The sequence below is a fragment of the Brachyhypopomus gauderio genome, unplaced genomic scaffold (genome assembly GCF_052324685.1).
Source record: "Brachyhypopomus gauderio isolate BG-103 unplaced genomic scaffold, BGAUD_0.2 sc509, whole genome shotgun sequence".
Lineage (NCBI taxonomy): Eukaryota > Metazoa > Chordata > Actinopteri > Gymnotiformes > Hypopomidae > Brachyhypopomus > Brachyhypopomus gauderio.
In genome coordinates, this window is record NW_027507330.1 from 5001 (window position 1) to 11573 (window position 6573).

Below are 6573 nucleotides of genomic sequence, written 5' to 3' on the forward strand. Positions count from 1 at the left end.
GTTTTATGTGCCAGGTATGTTACATATAAGGAATGATATGAGTCTTGGTGGGTAATTATGTTACCCAACAGACTGGACTATTAACAGATATACAAAGAGTTCCTAGAATAGGTATTAAAATTAGACTTAAAATAAGAGGCACTTATTTTTAAAGAGTGGTATAATAAAAAATGAATAAAATTACCATTCAATACACATAAGCAACGACTGAAGAATTAAATGATACAATGTTATAAGCATACATTTCAAAGCAGAATTCTGAATTGAATTTGGGCATATTAGCCCACCGGAAAGGTGCAGCGAGATAGATCAACGAAAAAAAGAAACAAAATGAACGAAAATCGGCAAAGGGACAGTAGTTCATTTAGAAACACGACAGGTTCGGCGGTCGCCGTATTAGAGGCGGATCGTTCGACCACACGCCGCGGTGTCTCGGCGCAGACCACTGGCGACCCCTCTCGACTGCTGTCGGAACTACATCCTAAATGCGCTTCTTGGTCTTGGACGGAGACCATTCACTCGTATCTTTCCTCATACAAATCTTACCGCAGAACGTTAGTACAGAATTAAAAAAAGAAAACCTCTGGTGCGAAATATGCCTTAAATGGCTTATTGTTTAGGTTGCCTGGCGAACAATTATTTCCAAGGATTTGGAAATGTTGGAAATTTCGGGAAAGGGCTCAACGCAGACAGGAATACTGGATTTGGCTTGGAAAGGTTATCAAACGATTGTTGGATGTCTTCTCGGCTTCATTTGAAAGGCCACTGAAGGACTCCGAGAAAGAGGAAAGATGTAGCTCATGAACTGTAAAAATTAAAGAACTTTAAACTTTCTACTCGCTCAGAGACTATTAAAAACTCGTTCCGCAAGCCTTAATTGTAGGCTTTGACACCTTTTGTTATCACTCAGGAGGTTTATGTAATCGGTCGTTTCACTGCCTGTTTATTTTTTATGAGGATGGATTTGATTCTGCAAGATGATAGGCCAAGACGAGTACAGATACATTTTATTATTCTAGTTTACACGGCGAAACTAAACGAGAACTGGCAGAAAAACCGTAATACCAGTAGTCACCATTCCGGTTTCCAATAAACTTATGATGAAGGCAGATCTTAACTTTATTTTGCCTAGTACATACTAAGACTGCAACAATTATGTATATATAGCCTATTCGTATTTTTATTATGTTAAAAATCACTGATAATTACCGATGTTGTTAAGGGATCCATCAGAGCGGTTTTGGTGCACCAGCACCCCCCAACCCCCACCTTTTTTTTCTGTCCCTGCAGCACTGACACACGACGTACTGCTGTCCTTCTTGACCTCTGTGCAATCTGCTTGTCCTGTGCGTTGGGTCTTCCACCTCCCATAGACCCTCAGCCACAGGTGAACTGCTGAATCACCCCCAGCTGGTCTCTGGGGCTCAGGCTGTGTTGGGCCCTCCACAGTCAAGAGCCCCAGACCAGCACTCTGGTCTCCCATGTACTGCCCGCCATTTCCCATAGTTCACTGAGCCGAGCAGCTCCGGGATCTCCTAAAGACCACTGGAGAGGAGGAGGAGGAGGAGGAAGAGGAGGAGGTGGAGGAATCTCTATCCAGCACACTGAAATCAGTGCACGAAAGAAATGGGACCAGTCACACACTGCGCACACTCTCCTCCAAGCAGGTCCACGTGCTGGAGAAGCTCTTCCTGGGGGACCACCAGGCTCGGTTTGGGCTGCTCCTTGGAGCTGGGGGGTTGAGAAGCAGATGTGGAGACGTTCCCGCTCCTGGGCTGAATGGGGAACGGGAGGACAGGAGGGAGAGCCAGTGACCCGGGTGCCTGGTGCCAGACAAGGAGCTGTGATCCAGGCTGGTGCGTTGCACTGTAAAGGTGGGACAGATGGAGGGATTATCCATTCCTGTGTCCTTATCTCTGTCCTACACCAGCCTTGGGGATGGAATAATTACGTAGTATTATATGCGTTTATGCGTACAGAGCAATGATAACACGATGCAGTGGCTCCTTACAGAAGTGAGTAGTCAGAGTGAGCTCAGTACAGTAACGCTGCTGACGACAGTAGATGTAGACTGATCGTGTGCTAATAAACAGAATACAAAACAGCAGCATGTTGACCTTGTTCGGTTCAGATTTGATTGGTTGCTGCAGAATTGTCTCTGGGGGGCGGAGGGGGTGTATCGTGTTGTATGTGGCTGATTGAAGTGTGTATCCACTAAAACGCTAGTAGTAAATTAACTCCACCTGGGTAAAATTTGATACGTGTTAACTCAGTTGCTTGTAATTCAGAAATGGTGATTTTTTTTTACAGTAAAATAATGTTTGCACACATACAAAAGCCTCTGTGTGTGTGTGTGTTGTTCGAATATGCATGTTTAAATGTTTTCATGTCTGTGTGTGTTCCTGTTGTGGACATGCCCTGTGCCCATGTGTATTCCAACAGTCTGCACAGCTGATAACTAACGATCCTCGAGTCTATCATGGAGAGATTATTTATCTTCCAGTGGGGGGTGATGTGTCATCCTGAATAATTTAGAAGCACGTGTCCAGATCTCCTTCCTCTCGCTGCACACCTCATATCTGCACACAGTGTGCTTATGCCGTTTGGCCTCTTACTGGAAGGGTGTTTTAGTTCTTGGCACATGTGTCCTGGGCAGTTTGCTGAGTCACCTGTTTACTATGACCTGTACCTTAAAATATTACTCAGCACTTTGTGGTACATATCCCATGCTAAGGCATTTTGAACGTGCACAAGGCTACAGTGGGAAAGTGTTTCTGTAGGTCGGACTGCACACATATGGTGGTTCAACTCCTTTGCTGGTATAACAAGTTTTAACAATATGTAAAAGTTTTACCCATGAACACCTGCAGTGTGATTAATGCACTTGTGTGAAGTTGCATTTCATCTCCTAATTTCAAGGACGTTTTGCCGTTCTGTGTTATGCACTTTTGTTTCTTGTACTACGTAGTTAAATTCTATCTTGCAGCCCTCTATGGCCAGACTAAGAACATTATTTTAGTGCCATATATCTTACTCACCAGTTTTTTGTCTTGATAACATTAGTAGGTGCTTTGATCCAGCTTTTAAACAGAGGCAGGAGAGGTACGAAGTGCGATTGTCTTTTCAATAGAACGCGGCACCGAAAAGTAAGTTATGATTGACTGTGGTTTGATAAGCGATCTAATTAATTTCTTTTGTTTAATGTTTCAACTTAATTACAAACTTTTTTTTTTCTTCGAGTGCAGCAGGAGTCAGTTGGTCCCATTAATTCAGCGCTGAAATATACAAATTAGATTAGACCGAAGATTAGGGCGCATGAATGAGATTATGAAAATTGACTTTGAGTTTGGATTTACTGTTCGACTGAGGCAAATGATCCCCCCCCCCGCCTGGGGCTCTAGTAGTCCTTGGTTTATGTTCTCACTCTCCTCCTGCTGTGGTGAAGTGCGGCAGAGGTGAGGTGTCCTAACCAGGTCTGTGACAACCGGCTGTGTGCTCCCTCTCTCCTCCCTCCCCTCCCTTCAACCCCCCCCCCCCCCCCCCATTACTTTTTCCTTATTACCGAAACACCAAAAATGAGAATAGCTCGCTCTCTCTCCACCCTCAAAGATGGCTCCATTTTACACAGCACAGACTCTTCCCAAGTCCTCCTCCCTCTTCCCACTTAGCTTCCACTTTTAAGCCTCCCTAAGTCACACGGTGTGCCTGTGCCGGTGTGAAACGTGCGCCCGCCCCTGCACGCCCGCCTCATTCCGCGGCCCCCGCCCTCCCCTCGCGTCTCTGGAGCCCGGCTGTACCGCAGCCCACGCGGGGCGGAGCCGAGCGCCATCGCCGGCCCGCTCACCCGACACGTCCTCGCCTCCCTCGCACCGGATCGTCTCGCTTTCCCGTCCCCGTCTGCTAATTACCCCCCTCCACTCATCCCGGCCACTTATCGTCTGACTCGCCCCCCTGTACTCTTCGAGAGAGCGCTCAGAGACGGAAGAGTAGGACGCGGGCCGCCCAGGCAGAGGGACGGCGGTCCTACCTCCGGAGAGCGCCCGGGCCTCGACGGTCCATTAATTCGCCCTTTGTTCTCTGTATGCCACAAACAAATGGGAGAAAGAAAGAATCGCCACTGCCACCAACAGACACCCACACACAATAGCACGGGCGAAAAAAGAAGGCAAACCCACAAGTGCACACCCATGTAAGCCATAATAACAGTGCCTCCCAGAGCAGAGCGCTGTTCCGTAATCACCCAGTTGATGAGAGGGGAGGAAAGTGGCTTACCTCATTTCAGTCCTTTTATTTCCCTCCCTGTGCGTCGTTTGTGGTCGGCTGGGTAGGTTATTATTTAAAGAGGGTGTGGGAGTGGAGTCACGGAGCATCACAATAGTGGCATTGTTTTTGGGTGGTGTAATTAATGGCAGAGATCCCGCGCCCGTCCGCTCCGCCCCTCTCTGCTCAGCGTGTCGGGTAAGACCCGCGTGGTCATCGGCGTGGTCGGCGGAGGCTTGATGAAGAACGGGAGTCAGCCCAGGGCCACGGTGGCGAAGAGTGTCGTGGTGTTCCAGACACTCGTCCGGGAGAACTCCCCTCCGAGGCGATTCTGTTCCCAGGGAGCTTCGCCTCCCCTTTATAACTGACAGATGCCATAGCTCCTGCTTTGAACTTTAGTGTGATCGGGTTTCATCCCCACTGTAATGGGTGAAACAGAGGAGGCATGCATCACTTGTGTTCACAAGCCCACAAGAAGTGCTCGCATGCCACCGAGCTGCACGCCGTCCTGGGCACACGGCCCACGAGCGAATCCAGCTCCACTCCATCCAAGCTCAGGTGTTTCTCATAACGAGTAGCTATAGAGCACCTCGTCTCAGGTTTACCAAATAGAGGTCCTTTGTTTGAAGGAAAATTCCACCCAAATATTTTTAGAGCAGTTTTTGTCATATTCTAAGAAAGCGCCTCACGCATACAGAGGGCTGCTGAACTGAGAACATTCCTAACACCAGCATTTAAGGAACTTGTGTTCCCTTCTTGCAAACTGCCTTCCAAAACAATGGAAGCATTTTACCTTTGCTCAGTCAGCAGGGTGGGATTCCTCTATAAGTGCAGGACATAGAAACACGAGGACGTTGCAGTTGGCTACAGGACTGTCATAATGATTCCTCGCTAACGCAACTACTGGATAATAAGGAACCGTAATGAGGAGGAAATGGCTGCTACAGTAGCACTTTCCGCCAAAGTAACGGGACGTTAAAGATCCTGCAGTGAATAAGTGCAAGGCGCAGACCCGACTAGCATCGGCCTTTAAATCACGCTCACGCCTGCATAAGGAGGCCAGACTTCATACTGAGTTATAGCGGCCCCTGACTCATTATTAAGACCGGCTCCTCTAACCCCATAAGCGGACCGGAGTGTATTTGATGTAGTGGGATACAATCACGGGGTGAAATATTGTAACCTCGCATTGTGCGAAGCCGTCATCCCATTACAGTAATACTGGGTATTTCTTCAGCGTCTCTTTCTCCCTGTGTGTGTCACAAATACACACGCCGGCGCTCGTGCACGCTTTTCTGTCACTAATTCAACAGGGAGAAAAGACCAGGGGGGGAAAAAGCACATGTGACTATAATTCTGCTAATAGTCTCTTTATCGAATCCCATCTTTGTTATAGAACGTAATGGGTTTAATGGACTGCAATATTATGTCCTGCGCTTCCCCACCCTCGTGCAAGCAGCACTCGTCCCCCCCCCCTCCGTCTCTCTATTGCCTTGTCTTCCTTTCATCTCTCTCTCCCCTCTCTGTCACTGTGGCCCTAATGTAGTTCTGTATGATTTCAGTCTAATAGGATCTAATCTGTCAAGTCCATAGTGGAGTCTTTGTTATAATGGAGGACAGCCTTATTTGAAGGCACAAAACATGATTAGCTGATGTTCTTTTGCAGTCTGTGTTAACGTGGCCTTTGCAGGGGGGGTAAGGGGGGATTACATGGTGTGTTTGCGTTAATTTGTATGTTTTTGTTAATGTGTATGTGGGTTGAGTGTGTCTGTGTGTGCGTACATTTATTCATCCCCGTTGCATGTGTGTGTTCTGGTGTGTTAAACGTGTTCTTTCCCCTTTGCTGTTTTTTGGGATCGTGGCTTTGACCAAGAAAACCACAATGTTGTTTCTGGGGAGCAAGTATACCAAAGTGCATATGATGCACAGAGCAGGGACCACAGCTGCACAGAGGATCTCCACAGAGCAGGGAACACAGCTTCACAGCTGGTCTTCACAGAGCAGGGACCACAGCTTCACAGCTGATCTTCACAGAGCAGGGACCACAGCTTCACAGCTGATCTTCACAGAGCAGGGACCACAGCTACCACAGCTGATCTTCACAGAGCAGGGACCACAGCTTCACAGCTGATCTTCACAGAGCAGGGACCACAGCTACCACAGCTGATCTTCACAGAGCAGGGACCACAGCTTCACAGCTGATCTTCACAGAGCAGGGACCACAGCTTCACAGCTGATCTTCACAGAGCAGGGACCACAGTTTCACAGCTGATCTTCGATCTTCACAGAGCAGGGAACACAGCTGATCTTCAC

At 47.8% G+C, this 6573-nt stretch overlaps 1 pseudogene; it reads left to right on the forward strand.

Moving 5' to 3' along the window:
- Nucleotides 1-2319, forward strand: part of LOC143506799 (uncharacterized) — a 3422-nt pseudogene extending 1103 nt beyond the window's left edge.
- Nucleotides 2320-6573: the final 4254 nt, after the last annotated feature.